This window comes from Carassius auratus, unplaced genomic scaffold, assembly GCF_003368295.1.
Source record: "Carassius auratus strain Wakin unplaced genomic scaffold, ASM336829v1 scaf_tig00016516, whole genome shotgun sequence".
In the NCBI taxonomy this organism is placed as follows: domain Eukaryota; kingdom Metazoa; phylum Chordata; class Actinopteri; order Cypriniformes; family Cyprinidae; genus Carassius; species Carassius auratus.
In genome coordinates this window covers 47,497-67,163 of record NW_020524683.1, presented here as the reverse complement: position 1 = coordinate 67,163, position 19,667 = coordinate 47,497, and the positions used below count along the sequence as shown (strand labels likewise).

General features: G+C 37.7%; 1 pseudogene; it reads right to left on the bottom strand.

The window, feature by feature from the left end:
* Positions 1–672: 672 nt before the first annotated feature.
* Positions 673–18,877, bottom strand: LOC113075236 (cyclin-dependent kinase 16-like; annotated as a pseudogene).
* Positions 18,878–19,667: the final 790 nt, after the last annotated feature.

Sequence of the window (19,667 nt, the reverse complement as noted above, 5' to 3'; positions counted from 1 at the left end):
TTATTATTTACAGGCAAATAAATATTCAGACAGGCTGAACTCTGAAGGAAACAGCCATACAGTATACTAAAAATGTCAGTTTCAAAGTCATTATTAAAATAATTCCTCTTAACCCAGCCTAATGAGAAAATAATACAATAACTTATAGTCTATAAAATGCTTACATAGTGTGATTTCCAGATAAGTGCAAATACTATAGCTCGAACACAAGCATCCCAACAGTGGGGTGAGTACTGACCTGTTGCTTTCTGTAGAGCTGCCTAATGACACTAATGATGACATTATTGTCCTTTTTCAGCTGCTTTGCAGCAAACTTCTCATATTTGAAGTTTACATCATTGCTTCTGTTATTTTTAACCTGTGAAGCTGCTTTGAAACAGTCTTTATTATATAAAGCACCTATAAAATAAAGTTGGCATTAGTGGACTAAATTATACACAAATCACCTGCAGCAGCTTCGACAGAAGTTCAACTCCATCATTGTCCAATCTGCAAGAGAAAATAATTCACTTCAGTAAATGACCTCCAACAGCGTGGCGTTTTTTCGACCGCAGGAGCGGTGATCGTTTCAGCATCAGACCCAGAGGACAGCTGTCGTTACCGTGGAGTGTGATTTGGAGACAGTCGGCCCGGTATCGGGAGTATATAGGAGATGAAACTCCTCGTTGGAGGTTATTCCGGCCACGTCTCCTCTGTGGGCGTACCTATGAAAAGACAGGAGGTTTTAAATATCACAGTGACACACAGAGACAACCTGTCAGATTCTAGAGCAGAAAGACAGAGTGGAGAGAAGGAGCGAGTGGGTGAGAGAGGTACCGAGCAGTTTGAAGATAAAGTGCAGCCCTCCTCCACTGTGGAGCCCGGGAACAAGGGTCGACCTGTAACATCTCGTAGAAGATACAGCCAACACCCCTGCAAAGAGAGTCATTTAAAACTCAATTCAAGTCCACCCCCATAGAAGCTATGACGTGTGTGCGGCGATTTTACCACAGTAAAAACAATTTATTTATCGGATCCGCGCCTAAACAATTGGCGCTGAACAAGGTGGTCTCGGCACGACTGAAAACAAACTCTGGAGCCGTTGTTGTGGCACTTAGCAAAATTACTAAACAAATTATTAATAAATACTACAGTAACCACTGTTACACTGTTACAACAAATAAAGCAGGTAAGATACATCAACAGGTGGATGCTCACCACATGTCAATCTGAGTAGAATAGTCTGTGCTGCCCAATAGGATGTCAGGGGGGCGGTACCAGAGCGTCACCACCTCATTGGAGTAGGTCTTGGTGGGAATTGACTTTGCTCGTGCCAGACCTGAATACCAACCAAAAAGCACATTAAAAGCAGTCTGCCTAGTTTATCAGCAAGCTTTGTAAATTCTTTACAACATATTAAACATCAACTCCACAATAAGCCCAACCAGAAGTTTAGTACACTAGATTCTTTTAGCCAAAGCAGCAGTACATTTACAGTACAGTTATTACAGAGAAAATGCAACTAGAGAAACCTGAGCATATGTTTTCAAGTAGGTAAGTGGCAGCTGGTTTTCATTAACTACAGCACCCACACCATGAAAAATAGTGAGAGTAAAGAGGATTTTGTATTTAAAAGTAAAGATGAGGTTGTATTACAGACCAAATCAGCCAGCCTTTAGCTCCCGCTGTCGTGATCAGAAGATTTTGGGCTGAGGTCTCGGTGAAGGACTTTACGTCTGTGACAGTAGTTCAGACCTCGCAACAGCTGAAACAGGAACAGCTGAGATGGAAAAAAAACACAGGTGAATAATAAGAACACCGTACATGATTGTGATGTGAGCTAGGGTGTGACGGTTAGTATATAACCGTGAGACGCCAAAACCGTGTCATTATAAAACATTTTTTTATCAAAAATTATTCAGTTTTTAGATAGGATCATAGATGCGCAATATATCGGAGAACATGGTTTTTACCACTTAACGAAGTTTTGTAAATCGTCAGACATGACATTTACCACTTCATAAAATTGTGCTTTGTAGAAAACCTTTCTATAAAAAAACGAATTTCGTTTTGTACAAATTTTATCTTAATTTTAATAAATGTTTCATCAACCCAATTGCATGTATTTAAATAAATAAAAAGCAAATATAGCAGACAATGATAACCGTGACATGGAAGCTCCAGCGCGCAACGTCACTTGCACTTCACTGTGAACTAGGCGCATCTCATCGTAAATGAAACTCAGCGTAGGCCTATGCCTCATACATTAGCATTAAATATCTTTGCTGCATCCTTTCTAGAAAACAGACAATGTCTTTTTTGCGGCTCGCATCAGCAAAGCATTGCATCGCCTATAGACCGCAAAACAACCAGTGGATGGCGGGCGGGTGCGGCTTTGAAATTTGCTCAAAAAACGTTGGCGCAGATGAGGAGTTTTGTGACAGATCTCCTTAATAAACGGAGGTCTGAAATCTCTGCCCTTTACCGATCAGAGCGCGCTGACACAGAGTTAACCCGCTATCTCCAAGTACAACCAATTGACTCTACGGCAGATCCACTACCCCCCCCCCCATCCCCGCACATTTGACTCGCGTCATAACCCCTATGTGGAGCAGAACGATTATGAGGAACAGAAAATGACAGACATTTGTCAAAGACGCCTTACCTTGACATTGTGCATATGAATGCTGTTTCCGCAGTCATCTAGGTACTGTTTCAGGTCTTTATCCTAGGAGATAAAGGAAGTCATCAAAGCAATAGATGAATAACCAAACTTATATTATATAAAACTTATGTAACTTATATAAAACTTATATTCTCGGGGATTTACTAACTTTTTTTTTTGTAGCCAACCAAACCCCCTAAAAGAGTTACTTTATATTTTTTTAATTAACAACACATTCACATGCTTTCTGATGTTGGTTAATTGTTACACGACATGCAGGTCAACAATTTTTTTTTTGTTTATTTAGATTTTTAAATGTTTTATTTTCATTGTTTTTTAATATATAAAATAATTATTTGAATTCTAAATTGAATTATTTATTTATTAGCTTTTCATGTAGCTTTGACATTGTTGTCATTTTAAAAATGCCTGTTTTTGTGCCACATAAATCTGCTCTATAACTATTATGTCGATAGATATGCAATCCATAAGTCATTTCAATTTAATACTGACTACATTTGTTTGGACAAGAGTAATTTGACTGCACTTTAACTACTTTAAATTATGAGCAGTATGCAACTTGGCAAGCTACGGTTTCCAAATAGCTTCTCCACTGTTGGTGTGTAGATGAGTGTGTGTGAGATCATAAGTGCAGTTAAAAAGTGTACAGAGTACAGTGAAATACCGCACATGTGAGTGACTCACCAAGTACTCGAACACGAGTGTAAGAGACTTCTGAGTGTGGATGATGTCATGAAGAGTCACAATATTGGCGTGTTTCAGGTCCTTCAGCAGAGACACTAGAGAGACACAGAAAGAGACCGATTATTCCTCAAAAAGTTGGCCTTTATGAATATTCACTAAATGACAAGCCAAGTTAACATTAATGCAAAAACAGTTGAAAAAAAAAAATCCCCCAAATGAAATTGACCTTAAAAAATCTTTTGCTATAGTACTTTTAAAATTTTGATATGCAAATGATCTTAGTTAAGGTTTGCTAACTGGAAGCAAACAAAAAGTGCAAACATAAATGATCAGGGTTGGCTTGGGAACGGAGCTTTGTGTGAACTTCTTGCATATTATATGCATGTTTTCCATATTATAAAACCCTTTTAACCAGCTGAATTCCCCTGTAACAAAAGCCACTGATAGTGAATTTAGAGATTAACTGTCTAATATAGAACATCCTAAATTTAAAAGTACAAATGTCTGTCATTGTGGAAGCATGTGGGAAATTTGGGGCAATAGTTTGATCTAATTTTAGTGCTGATCCACTTTGGCATGCTTCTAACTCGCCTTCTCTAATGGCAGTGCATGGAGCTCCTTCCTCGTGCTCCAAACGGATTTCCTTCAGAGCCACCAGATTATCCGTCAGTTTACTGCGGCCCTTATATACTGTAGCATAGGTGCCCTGAGAAAGAAAAGATGACAATGCACAGTAACATGAGTATGGTGCTTTAAAATGCTGTTTTGGATCAGAGCTACGATCTAAGAATCGCCTGTGACGTTACCTCTCCTAGTTTATCCAGTTTCACGTATGTCTCCAATTTCCCAAATCCGATCTCAGACTGCATACAAACAAAGACAAAAAATGTCACAACATGGTCCTAAAAAGCAGCACTTAAACGGTTAGTTCAACCGAAATGAAAATGAAGGCATTCTAGGTGTATATGACTTTCTTCTTTCAGACAAGTCCAGTAGGAGTTATATTAAAAATGGTCTTTGATCCTTCAAGCTGTGTAATGGCACTCAGTGGGTGTTGTATGCATCAGTCCAAAAGAAGTTACATAAAAAGCGTCCATCCATAAAAAAAAAAAAAGTCTCACACAGCTCCGGCGGGTGAACAGAGAAAAGATCTTGCACTCATTGTTGTAAACGGAAGCAGTTCTGGGGAATTACGTATGAGTCAACGTTGTGTCTTTTGGACTAAAGCAATGCAACACACACTGACTGCAATGATAGAGCTTGAAAGATCAACAATTTTTAATATAACTCCTACTGGATTCATCCGAAAGAAGAAAGCCATATACACCTAGGATCCCTCGGGGGTGAATAAAACGCAGCCTAATTTTCAATTCTGGTGAACTAACCTCTTAAACAACATGGGATACATGGCAGAAAATTTCAAAGGCATTCATGTGGACTCATTAAAATACACCCAAATCACACTGCTCCCATTTCAGATGGCTGGGCTGGACGCAGAGGTTTATATAACACACACAGACGACATGAGCTAAAATATCCCTCCCCAAAATAAATTGGGAACAACTGAAGTGTAACAAATGAAGTGTTAAAATGCATCACAGATCAAGCGTGTGTCAACAGCACTGACTAAACATCACAGTTTAAGGTTAGATCTCATATCGAGGCCAGCTGAACTTGTGGTATTTCATAATTAATTAAAAACATGATTTTGACATTCTGTCAAGAATACTGTTCAGAACATATCCGGACCATATTTTGCCCCAATATGACTTATTTAGGACTCTATTAAGCATTGTGACTATTTACAGAACAATCCAATTATTTCCCATTCAAATTCTCAGTAACTTAATGTGGGGAAGAAAATCCCTATAAGATATCCAAATTAAGCATATATTTTATTAAGCAAAGACTAAAACTGCAAGTCCAAATGAAAATATTATGAATAAATAAAATAACTTCATATGATTTTACGCCAGCATCAAAGGCTATATTTATGGCAAAATCAAGAGTAATTTTAAAAGATAAAAAAGGCTAATAAAACAACAATAATTTAATATTGTTCATAATAATTAATATTACTTTATGCAATTATTTTTGTAAAAAAAAAAAAAGATATATACAATCTTTGTTATACATTTGATTTTATATATAAATGGCCATTAATGTAATTTCTAAGTAAAATTGTTTCCTTTTTAGATTTACAAAAATATTTATATAAAAAAGGCAATTGGTCTCCATTAAGTAAATATAACCAATTGTCTTGTATAAACAGCCTGGTTATTTCTATTTTCTATTTCTATCTTTCATTCACTTTCTATAATTAGTTATGGATACATTTTATTAAGTATGAAATGTTCTAGGCTAGTATGATATGGGCCACACTGAAAACGTAAACAACCTCACTAAAATAGGATTTGAGCAAAAAATCTGGCACAAGTACAGGCTGTAAAAAGGAAAAAAAGCTGACAGAAAGGAAAACCAAGAGAGAGGCATTACCAGCGATACCCTGCGTAATCTCCGGCTGAGCGGTTTGTCAAACAGGGGGCTGTTGAGGTTGAATTTCTCCAGGTAGCCATCAGGAAGCCTGATATCGGCAGGCAAAGACAGACGTTTGTTTATGTCCTGAGAGGGAAGGAGGAGGGGAAAACCATTAATTTAGTTAAGGCCTAAAGGTTTCATTACACTACATAACAGTAATAACCCATCTGGCCCGCAGGCTAGTCATCTAACTGATGGGTACCATGCCATGAAGCATTTTCAGTAACCACAATGCACCATTAGTCACACGCAACTGATGTACCTTCAATAGCAACAAACAAGCTAATGGTTATTACATGGTTTAATTCAAGCAAACAAAACAAAAACAAAGCTAAATTGAATGTTTTTATTATCCAACATGTCATGTATTATTCAGTGTCCCTCTCTAAAAATACTGGCAAAAAAAAGAAAAAAGTAATGCATTTCAGAAATGGGATCATACCTCTGTGGAAATTTTGCGACCGGGGTTGTTTCTCAGACGAACTCGGACGGGGCTGTGCACTTCATCAGAGGATGTGGCCGAAGCCTGATCGCTTTCTCCATCGGAACCCATTTTAACATCCTCATGGACGATTTCTGCATTTACAGACACAGCCACACACACTCAAATACATTTGCATGCTATGATGACGTCACTATTCCGATGATACTGGAAAAATGTATTAAATCGAATCAAATCCAATGTTTCTAAATGTCATTCCACCACTTCATTATTCTATTTTAAAACCAAATGAATGCTGGTTTATCATCTGGGAGCCTGGACACTCTCCAAATGCATCTCTTACACATTTTTCTCTCTGTCTCTGATGCTTTTATATGACCCGGAGATTCATACCACACTACAGCTGAGGAACTACTTAGCTGCTCTGAAAGAAGATACGTCTCGTACACACACAAAAGGAAAAAAATAGAAGTCATTATCTTCCATTCATTTATTCACTCGCTGTCCCATCCCCCCCATTAAACCATAACACAATCTCCCCCCTACCCCCTCTAACTCCACACACACACACACACACTCTCTGCCTGTCTATCCATGTATAAAAGTGCAGTGGTTCTCAATGGATTTTGCTGCAGAATGCAGATTTTACATTAGACATCTAGAAGTGACACAGGCAAAACAGAATAACTAGTTGCACCAAATTAAAAAGGAAAATTAGGAAAATTTGTCATCTTTAGTAGTTTAGGTTTCTTTTACCTTGCATAAATTTTATGGCCATGTAAACCTATTTATTTAGTCTGCCTTTTATCTGATATCTTATCAATTCTATGATTTATAATCCTTTAATCTGGTATAAAGCAACTTTCCATGCTTGAATCTAATTTAGTTAACAAGTGACATTGGTGTAAATAAAAAAAATTGTAGTGTCTATTTGGGTGCATGGCCTTCAACAACAAAAGATAAGCAGACTTATTTTGCATTGTATATATTATTTATGTATTATTATACAATTAGTTGCATTTTATCATCTGCTTTTAACATTGGGTTGCAATCCACCAATTGAGAACCACTATAATAGTGTATGCGTCTAAGCTTAATTTACGAGAGTCCAAGTTGTACAGTAGGGTTGGGAATCAAGAACAGCTTTTTTTTTTGTTCGAAAACATAACTGAATAATTTTATGGCATTCAGTTTCACTAACAGTCCTGAAACTTTTGCATTCTTACATTAATGTGGACATAACTCCTAAAAAAAAAAGAAGAAATATAAGCATGTCTAATTTTCTTAACATTCCATTTAACAAGTAGTCCATTGCCTATTAAACAGAACAGAAGCAATTGGACAATCAGAAACAGGTACACAATTCTGGAAAAACATGATTGTATCTTTGCTGTCTTTATCCCTCACAAACCCCTTTAGATCCAGCAGATTATGGGTTTAGAGGGATAGTTCACCCCAAAATCTAAACTCTGTCACCATTTACTCACCTTCAAGTTATTCCAAACCTGTATACATTTCTTTCTTCTGCTAAACACAAAATATGATATTTTGAAGAATTTGGGTAACCAAACAGCTTCTGGTCCAGTTACTGACTTTCTTGTCTAATTAATGAAAGTCAGTGGGGACCCAGCAACAATTTTGACACACATTCTTTAAAATATCTCCATTTGAAGCAGAAAAAAGAAAGTAATACAGGCTTTGGAACAACTTGAGTAAATAATGGCAGGGATACAATTTTTGGAAGCACTATTCCTTTACAAGAAAAAAAGTCAAAGAAGTTGCTTTGTCATTAATCTTCTGCTAAAATGACTTCATTGTTTGGCAAAAGGCCTATAAGGGAAGTGAATGCAATAATAAGCAATAAGGAACCGAGGTGGAATCGGAAGCAAAACTATCAAAATTCCTTATAATTCCCATCCCCACTGTGCAGCCTCACACACATCACACTCTCGTCCTCTGTGTGCATGCGTGTACGTGCATGTGAATGTACCGAGGCGAGTGGTGTGGTTGAGATAGGAGCTGAGACTGCGGCCCAGGCTGCGTGGTCTGCGCAGGGTGCTGCTGTAGGACTGCAGGAGGGAGTGCATGCTGAAGGAACCCCCCGAACCTCTCACTGAACCCCGCAGACCACCACTGCCGCCAACTGGCATGGCCTCTGGGAGAGAGGAGAGGAGAGGGGAGGAGGACGACACACAGAGGAAATGAAGACGAGGAGAAGGGGGGGAAGGGCAGACAAGGAGCCAGGAAGGAGAATGTAAATGTGGCGCGACACATAATGGGAAGAGTTATGGGAAAAGGAGCAGTAAAAGGAGCAGAAGTGTATAGAAAAGGGGTGAATAAAGAAGATTAGTGCATTTTGGAGATGTATAGAAAACAAGAAGTGGTAGGGAATGATTGATATGGTTTGGGTGAAATGGTAAAGTTGGGTAGCAAGTGTTTGTGAGAAGACAGAAAAGGGAGAAAAACAAGGTTTGGGGGAAAGGTCACAGGATGAGAAGAAAAAAAAGAGGAAATATTAAATTAAAAACAGAAAGAGTCAAATTTTAGAGCATGCATTCATTTTTCCAAAATGATTATTAAAAAAAAAAAAAGAGAGAGATCAATTTACAAGGATCATCTTCCGTGTTAGTGAATGAGTTACAAGGGGCACAATTATTAAGCACAGACATGGATAAACTCATTTTCTCACTGACGGTAATTGTTTCTAATGATGCTCTACACTGTGGCGGCAATTAAAACGTCACACGAAGGCATCGATTCATCAGCATATGAAAGCCAAATGCATCTCAAATGTGTGCAGGGTTTGGAGAAATGCCAAAACAGGCTACAAAACAATGAGATGTCGATATGATTATGTATTTGCATATGGTAATTAGAATATATAACATGTGTATATATATATATATATATATATATATATATATATATATATATATATATATATATATTATTGACTTGGATGAGGCAGTTATGGAGGAGCGGTTTTGTTGAAACAGTCAGATCTGAGAAGAGCAGGATCTGTGAGTGCAGTCAGCTTGAGATGAGAAGCCATGCTAGAAAACAACATGCTGATTGGTCAGAGGGGGTAACAGCAGGCAGGAGACAGTGGCTTAGCTCAACGCACGCAGAGCCATAGCCAGCCCTTGGGTATAATGGACAGATTGGCTTTAAAAATGTATTTCGGTTTCTTAATGCAATGCTTTAATGCTGCATACCCGTATCACACTGACAGGCAACACGAAGGGAGGCAGAGGTGAATGTATATGCATTCAATGATGAATGGCTGAAACACACTTTATTAAAACCACATGGATTAAAGCACAGCCCTGAGCTTCCTGGTGTATTCTAGAGAGTATCGGGACTCTTAAAGTCAAAAATTTTTATTATATTTACTAACTTCATTAATGGCTTGCATGCTCTTCAGTACAATATACTCGTATATAAAAATTAGTTTTTACAATTTTCACCCAAAAATGGAAATTCTGTCATTATTTACTAACTGCAAAGTTGCTTGAAACAGACACACACACACACACACATATACACATATTTCTCTAAAATATCTTTTCTTATGTTCCACAGCAGAATTACAGACATGCAAGGTGAGAAAATGATGACAGAATTTGTATTTAGGGTGAAATATCCCTTTAAGAGAGATTTTACACCTGCAACTCAGTTACAGAATTCAGTTTTTTCTAAACAAAACACTATTTCTTAAACTTTTTTTTACAGAATTACCTAAAATAGCATTTATAACAAAACACCTTTGTAAAGAGCATCTTAAAAAATACACACTGTTATACAGACATCACTTGGTCATAAGGTGAGTTGAATTGAGAAAATGTGCATTCTGTCAGCAAAGAAAACACAATAGAAAGATGTGCTACTTTTTTGTGTTTGTCTTATCGCAATTCAGAGGGCAAACTCACAACTCAGGTGAAATCTAATTTCTTTTGTCATGGCACAGTAGATTCAAATAGAGCACCTCCGCTGAACAGTGAAAGGAAACACTGCTGTGAAGACAGTGTACTGAAATTCACAGCTGCTCTGTTCCAAATTTACAGCATAGCTCAAGTAAAAGCCACAGATCTGACAAATCCATAAACAAGGAAATTAGCAATTTAACTGAAACTACACTTGACATGCTGAGAATTACAGCACTTAAAGTGGTCTTTTGACAGACTAAATGCTCTTTTTTTTAAGTCTGGCCATTAGCAACAATACTGGCAACTTTCTGGCTGTCATTATATAAAAACCCTGGAACAGATTGTACAGATGGCGCTGAATTTGAGCTGTTTTTATCCCCTCCAGTAAGAATATTCACACACACATACACACAAACACATTCTCACTGGTTATGAGCATCTGAAATATTATATGCCACAAAGTTTTCATGCAAGTCCCAATATTGGGAAGGAATGACTGTTAGACGAGTTAGAGATGAAACGTAATTATGTTGTAATGTTTGATTAGATGTACCTAACCACACTAACTGATTAGTCAATCACATAAGTCGGCCAAGTTTGTGTATTTTCTGCATCAAATTCAAATTGTGGAACATGACGGAAATAAGTTAAACATGATAAAATGTGTTAAATGTAGCATTACGGCCTAAATATTTAATAAACCACGCAAGGGAATAATTTGACAGATGACAAGCTTTTAAAGTTCTGTGGAAAGCTGCGGATTCAGAGTCCATGCAGGTTTACTGATAAGCTAATAATGCAATCCACTATGGGCATTAGGGCTGCACGATTAATCAAAATAAAACCAAAGCTGTGATATGGCTTAGTGAGATTATCAAATTGTGATTTAATTAAATAAATATAGGCACTGCATTCTTACACACAAGTGGTTCATTATCCACAGGTGATTGCAGTTTTTCAGAGCAGCTCGGTTCACAGTAAATGCCACCCCACACAAATTTCATCTCGGCTTCTGCTTTAGAACATTTTAATGCGTCAATCTTCACATACTTTGAACGAGAAGCACTTATCAAAAAAAAAAAAAATTATAGTTCAACTAAAATAGGTAATTCTGTCAGCGAAAAAAAAAAAAGAAGATATTTTGATTGTTGGCAACCAAACAGTTGATGACATTATGGAATAAAAAAATACTATGGAACTCAATTTTTACCGTCAACTGTTTGTTTGAACATTCTTCAAAATATTTGTCAGATTTTTATTTTATTTTAGTGAACTGCCCCTTTAAGGGCTCTGTGTGGTTTTCTGTCAAAATAAAAGTTTGATGGCTTAACATTTGGAAATTAAAAAAAATGACATTAAAACATTAGTATTTGTAAACTTACAGTTGAAATGTAAAATACAATTATTATTAATATACATTTTCTTTAAATACACTTTTTATTTTAAAGTTAAAAGTTTTACATTTTATTTAATAATAATAATAATAATATACTATTATTGTAAAAATAAAATAAAAATTAATAAACCTTTCAAAGCATGCATTTTTTAAATTGCAACCATAATTTTATCAGGGAAGAAAAAAATTTTTTTTTTTTACATTTTTCCCCAAATCGTGCAGCCCTAATGGGGAATTTTCTATGTTTTACTGGTCAAATGCAACTGCATGAATGTTCAGTAAGATAAAACACTGTACGCAAGTTTCGCAAAAGAAATCAAGTGTGGCGTCCGTGTTGTCGTGCAAAAAAAGAGAATGTTACTGTACCAGAATCGCTGTGTGCTCCTGTGTCCTGAGAGCTGATGGTCTCACTCAAGGTCTTGTCCCCGCCGTTACCCCCTCGCAGCGTCAGGGACAGCTGCCGTTTGATCTTCCTCATGCGGTCCATCAGTGGGGGTATGGGGGGACGAGATGAGGGGGGTGGAGTGGCTGCCACTGTTCAACCGCCCTGTCAGAGACACAAACGCACAAGCAGGACCTTACAAGCTGCTTCCTGATTCATTTGATACCCTCTGTGATTACTGGACAGAGCAAAGTCATGCATTTTCAAGGACGCCATCCTCTTAATACAGTAACGGAATGTGTTAACATATTCTGAGATAAATATTAGCTTTAAATTCTGTACAGACAAACATGGAGCAGAGAGGTGATTCAGAGGACGAATTTGTTTATTTCATAACGTGGTTTGAGCGAATGGCGCTCTATGGAATGAACATTAAAGTGAGAGACCGTAACTGGAAGAGGTTCACGGTGAGAGATCACACCTAGAATAAACAAATCACACAGCCAACTGTAACTGCACACATAAGAAATGAATAGCCACAATGTTTTCACATTCATCATTGTAAGTGCGATTGTTTTCATTTATAAATCAAGTGCTTAAAGGATTGCAGACGCTGTAGATTCAAGTGTTTTAAGGCCGGAAATGCAAGGAATCCAACTGGGAGACTCTCAGAGAGGCGCAAACAGGGTAATTATTTCAACAACACAGCCATTAAATGAGAGTATGTGCTGAAGGCACTGAATACGTTAATGATCACAGACCAGACTTGAGCATGAACATTCATCTCAGTTCAGTAAAATTCAAAGAAAGTGGCCAGAGATTACAGATATGTTGAGAATAAAATTTTACACATACTATTTAGCAGTATGCCCAAAACACCCAGATGACCAAGTAGATGTGCAGTACACAACCAGAGCACAGTGAGTGAGACTGCACTCGACTTGACCTTCCGTTTGAATAGTATTGGACGTGATTTAAATTATTAGGATCTCCTTTTTCACTATATATAGAATAATACTATATATAAAATGAGATAGTATTCCATTCAACACAAAGCCTAGAAGAGGGAAAAAAAAACAAAGTTACCCTCAGTGCTTGTGGGGAACACAGAGTCTTCTTTTTAGGAACAACCAAAATTTTGCCTTTCCTTTAGACTGATCACCTGCTTTGACACAAAGATGAGCAACAATCTTCACCGCAAATCCAAGCTTTGGGTCCTTGGACTTAATGTGACCCTCTAACAAGGGGACGGGATTCTACTCAGGCACAAGATTCCAAACACTTGTTTCCTGTGCAGATAGATATCGCAGTCCATGCTAAGAGAGACTTAACAAGTAATGGACCAAGTGTCCTTTAGAGATTTTGCTTAAAGATTCAAAATAGAAGTCTGAACAACACACTAAACCACTCAAAAGTTTTAGTTTGTTAAAGAGCAATTTAAAACATGAAAATACATATCAAAGAAGTACTTCAAGGTGATAAATCAATGTAAAATCCCAAACTGAGAGGTTTAAAAGCACACTGAGCGCAATGCATAAGATTTTGGATAACGCAAGAAACAAAAAAACTAAACCTTTCCCAATTTTTTAACATACAGACACTAAATTGCAATAATGAAACGAGGGTTTTAATGAACTCTAAAGCAAACCATTGGAAGGTTAACATCAAAAATACTATGAATAGTTGAAATACTTGAAATAGTGAGAATGGTATTTCCTTCAAATGCCTTAAAGCACAGAAACACACTCCTGAAACCCAAGATGACAAAAAATTAAGGATGTTGAAAAGAAGAGCATATAAATGGAGACAAATCCAATGGTAATCAAAGCAAGGCATTTGAAGCATCTTAGTTTTATTTATCGTTCCCATAAATTCAAGACGAATCAAGCAGCCTCAAATCAGACGAGAGAATCAAACAGGAAATACAGGACGATCCACAAACCTTTGCTTTTGTTTACAATAAACCACAACAGATCAGATTAGGAACTCTTACAGTTTAAGGAAACTTTTTTTTAAAAATATTCATCATGTTTTGCATTCTGAATAACAGTCAGTCATGTGCAATGTGGTTGAATGACTGACAAAGCAGCGCGAATCAGCTGTTCGGTGCCAAAATGCATCTAGACAATCCCTAATCAGTTCCGTAATCAAGGACAAACAAGACACAGTTATATATATACACATGAGCTTAACCTGTTTACCCACCACCATCTCTGCTCCACACTGGCTTCATTCATGACCTGGTGAGTGATTGCAGCCCCGAGGACAGCAGCAGCAGTCTACACCGGGTTAAGGGCCATTTTCAGCCCCCGGCAAAGTCTTAGTGCTACTTAATCAGGGTTGATGACTCTTTAAGTCTAGTTTCATTAGTTGACCATCAAAACAGCATGCAGGACAGCGTTCTGTGGGCCCCAGCTAGCTAACACAGGACTGACTGCATTTCAGCTGTCCCGCAAACAGACTGGCAGGTTTCAGTTTCAGAGCCAATGTGTTTCTTTAACTGACCTGCATTGATATGTTGCAGACTGAGGCCAATTTTCCAATAAAAGCTTCATGGGGTTCAGACAAGTGACAGAAACTGACAGCTTGGTCTGCGTCCATGTGGATGAGTTTACAAACCTATCCAATCAAGCGGCAAAAAGCGGCCTGTTTTCAGTAAAACATCTTTAATTTGATCATATGGAAGAGAGTTAAACAAAGCACCGATCCATGCTGACCACAATCCCCCAACATCCCTCTCCAACCAGACTGACATGATGCATCCAAACACAAGGTGACACCCTGACAGGGGTGACCTTCATAGAGACTGATTCTGGAACACTCGGTCCAGACAGCACTACATCAACCAGCCTCTGAGCACAAGTGTGTTTGTGTTGCTGTCATTTCTCTGTACTTGTCCATACAGCAAAGCACTTCATCAATATTACGCTGCTGAAACATGCCAGGACTGAAAAAAAATCAGCCTGCTCATGTAGGTTGTTCTCTTATTGGACACTGTTATTCACTGAGGCATTATGGGCTCTACGATTTTCAAATAGAGCAATAATGAAGACGATTACAACAGTCGAAAGAAAGCTGTGGACACAGCCTTTGTCAATTATGCATCAAAGCTTTGGAACACACTATCCAGAGATATTAAAGGGATAGTTCAACCAAAAAAGTTCATCTGCTTACCCCCAGGGCATCCAAGATGTAGGTGACTTTGTTTCTTCAGTAGAACACAAATATAGATTTTTAACACAAACCGTTGCAGTAAGTCAGTCTTATAATGGAGGTTAATGGGAATCTCAGCTTAAAAAAAAAAAAAAAAAATTATATATATATATATATATATATATATATATATATATATATATATATAAAATAACCAAATTAAACCCCGCGGCTCGTGACGTTACACTAATGTGTAAAGACAAAAAGCGATCGGTATATGCAAGAAACTGAACAGTACTTATATAGTTTTTTTTACCTCTGATACATGCAATGTCTGAACTGTTAGAACCCTCCTGAGCACGTTCTCAAGCAAGTGCATGAGGAGGCTTCTTCTTGCTTTATGGCGGATTGCAGACTTAAAAAAGTGCATTTCCGCCACCTATCTCTCAAATGGACCATTGACACTCCTAATTGAGATTGTAGATAGAGTGTCAATTGTCTAAATTCTTGCATTGCTTGTAGACCAATTCTTCAAGCAATGCACTTTCCTCCGGAATTATTCTAGTCTTGCTTCAAAGCCAATTATGTCCAACATGGAGTCAAAGTCAAGTCAAAGTTCCAGTGCTTTCCCTAATTCTCTTAAATAAGCAATCAATGGAAACCACCACTTAAGTGGTTTGGTGAATGCCATTTAACTAAAGCATCAAAATGATGTATGCTCAAACAGTGGAAGTCTATTTAGGTGAGGAAAGCAAAGTTTAAAGACTCCAAAACCATCCGTCACAACCTAATGATAATATTCCATAAACCAACCCACTCAACATGCACCCACGCCTCCAACATGCCATTCTGAATCAGACCGGCAAACTGTCAAACAAGCTCCTCCATCTGACCAGAACAGAGTCTTTAAAGAGCCAGTAAGATGAAAATTCGAAGCTTCCTATCACTGTTTATAAGTCCTGTACATTAGGTTTAAATCCATCCAAGGTTAAAAAACATTGTCATTTTGTCAAAGTATCATTTTAAAATTACCTCAATTCTCAGAGGTCCCCAAACGGTTTGCGCGAAGCTGTTCAAAAGATTCAGTTTCCTTAAACCCCACCTTTCGGTAGCATACTGTGTTCTGATTGGTCAACTGACATAGTTTTGATTGGTTGTTCCGCACACAACTTCACTGTAAACAATGCGTTAGCATCTGTTTGGGGTGAATTATGTCTTATTCCTCTCACCGCGAAGCAAACAGTAAAATAAAAAACCTGAACAGTCTCGCTGCTTTTTCTTCTGTGTGCGTATTCAAACCGCGCGCTTCAGTTTGAATCTGAATAGCGCGTTCAGCGGGGGGCGTGGTCACATTAGATATAATGAAGGGAGACATGAAAAACACATAGCGTTGTTTTCATATGGATTACTTTATCACAGAATATCTGTTTTCGGCAGCTTGTTTGGTTTTAAAGTAGACATGTCAAGCTTTCTATAGATATCACTCTCATGTCTCTTCGTTGAGTATTCACGGAGTTACACTTAATTTTAATGACGTGTTTGTACATGACGATCAGCGCAGACAGGCTGCAGACAGCACACATACTGATAAGACGCTCGGGAGAAAACAAACACATAACTTCATAATCATACTTCGCGTTGTGATTCAGAGATGCTCGTTGGTCTAAATAAAGTTGGTAATGAACCCTCTTTTATGGCCAAACGCTTTGAAAATCCTGCCTTGTACTCACCAAGATTAGAAAAGCAGTCATCAGTGAAATTTTGTGAACACAACAAAAGGGATTTGTTGTACTGCTCTGGTATTGTGGTAAAAATTAATTTTAGCCATTGGTTCTTCTGATCTTCATTCTTTGGCAGTGAAAATAAAACAAACTTTCCTTTACAATTAAAAACACACTGTCTCCTCGACATGATTCTCTAACACCAACCAGAGCGTCTGTGTGGGGGGGTGGGGCAGGTCAGAGTTCCGTTTCTCCCAAAACGGTAGGCGGAGATTATTATGCAAAGTGTTCCTAGTGACGTACATAGAGATGGGTGTTTCAGCAATTCAGAGTCGACTCCTTACTTTAGAAGCCAATAACTTTATAAATCGTGTACTTTTTGGTTTAATTACTTTGCACATTGTTTACACTGATGGACAGCTACATCATACACTGTAATACAGGTAATTTTTGATTTCCCATCTGTGTGGCTCTTTAATGGGGACTTCTCGTTAACGTATCTTATTCAAGTTTTGATAGAGTGGGACTGAATCACTCTTCCTCCTTCCCCATTCCATCAGTGTAACTTAAACCAAAAGTGGTTTCACCTGCTGGGAAATCAGTGTGAGCTGTTAAGATCATAATGGCATTTTCATGCAAGAAATGGTTTAAAGTACAGATTTACCCCTAGATAACATGCACTGTAACATGCACATGTACAGATTCACAACTATGATGTAGACTTATTGAACACCCATTCATGTTTTGAATGAGTGACGTTAAGCTCTCATCACTAGATACCATTGCCAACGTAAAATACGTTTCAATGGCTTCGATCAATTTAATGAAATGTTATTATTTCATAATATGTTTAATATTACTTTTTTCATATATGTTGAACCAACTTGATTAAAAAGTACTTAATAAACACATACTTGTATAAGCCCTGAGGTAAGTTACTTCAGATGACATTAATAGAAAGCACAACATTACTGAATAAAACAGACGACTCTCTCAAGATAGCATAATTATCCAGGCAAGCCATAAATAAGTAAAAATAATGAAATTAAACATTGATTGCAGCCAGACTGCTGACTAATCCACAGTAAACCACAGATAAACACGCTAGCCAGGTTAGCTAAGTTAGTTAGCTGGCTTTAAAGATCAAAATTAAACGGCCATTGTACAGGAATGCGACAATTAACTTACTTCTCCTTATTTTTATTCCTTCATTTTAGCTTTAGCTTTTCTGTTTGACTCTTTATATCATAAAACAATCCTTTGGTTTTCATTCAGACAGCCCGACCGACCCAAACAGGATATCACACAGAGACTGTCCGGCTCAAATTAACTCAAAAACGGCCTAAATCTACTTTTTCTGTCCCATTATGATGCGTTTTCCACTTTAAGATGAAATATCAGAGTGGGACAGGACGATCTCCAAGACGTTTTCTTACCCGTGGAGTTGAGATCCGTATGTGCTTGTGTCAGTGAGTATGTGTTGCTCTTGTAATCTTAACAGCAGTAATAATATCCCAAAGCCGCCGCGCGCTCCCAATAGTCCTCGGCCATGTTCATCTACGTCTGCTGCTGCTCGTCCGGTCTCCACTGCTGCTGGAGCGGCGACTCTAGACCCCGCATGTCTCACTTGCTGTTCCTTCTGTTCTGAAATTGCTAAAACGTTACCGCAGCTGTTTCCTTCCTTGCCAAATCCGGACTGGAGTGGATCATGGAAGCGACAGAGCAGCTGCGAATAGACTCAGGAGTCACTCACTCCACCACCAAGATTCATCGGATAGGTTGGGGAACGTGTAATTATGTAATTGAGTAAATTCTTCCGTAACTGATACGTTTTTATGATGTATTTATGTTTTATTATGATATATTCCTGAGTAGGTTTATTCGTTGTATTATGAGTCCCTGCAGTCATCAAATTTGGATACGAAGTAAAAGCGTCCACCCCTAATAAATTAAACTGACTCATATTGGGCTGACCCGAATTCCATTCAAGCAAGTCAGACTGTACCATTCGGGCGGAATGCACAGGGGAGATGCAGCGGGAGTGCAGTTTCTAATGCAGAATGCTGTGGGGCACTGCATGTCATGCTGAGTCGTTACATATTTGCCATATTATTTGTTTACGAAATTACGTTATATTACGGTTGTTTATAATAGGATCAGATTTATTAATGAAAAGGTTTCTCAATGCATCAATGTAGAACGTGTTCAAGTCTAGCTTAAGAAATAAACAAGTGTATCATTCTGTTATATTTGACTGGAGTTAACTGAAATTCAGACAGTTTGTCTATCTGTCTAATAAAATATAATTTACTGGTATACACACACACAAATGTTTGTTTTTGTGAAAAGTGGGGACATCCCATAGGCGTAATGGTTTTTATACTGTAGAAACTGCATGTGGCCCTTCACCAACCCTACAACTAGCCCTAACCGTCACAGGAACCTCTCCTTGTAATACCTGTGTCATACCCATGTCATTATACAGAGTTGTGTCCTGATATATCACAAAAACAAGAGCACACACAAACACACACACACACACACACACACACACACACTTATGCTGTGCTGTAATATACAACATAAAATAAATAATTTCCAATAAATTATTTATTTAAAAAAAATCCACTTGAAAAAAAACTTCCCATAATGTACATTTAGTTTAGTAAAAATTTTTATAAAAATCTATATAATTTATTAAATCCAAACTCCGTTTGGAATAAATGTCCATACCATTGTATGTAAATTAAAATTCCAGTG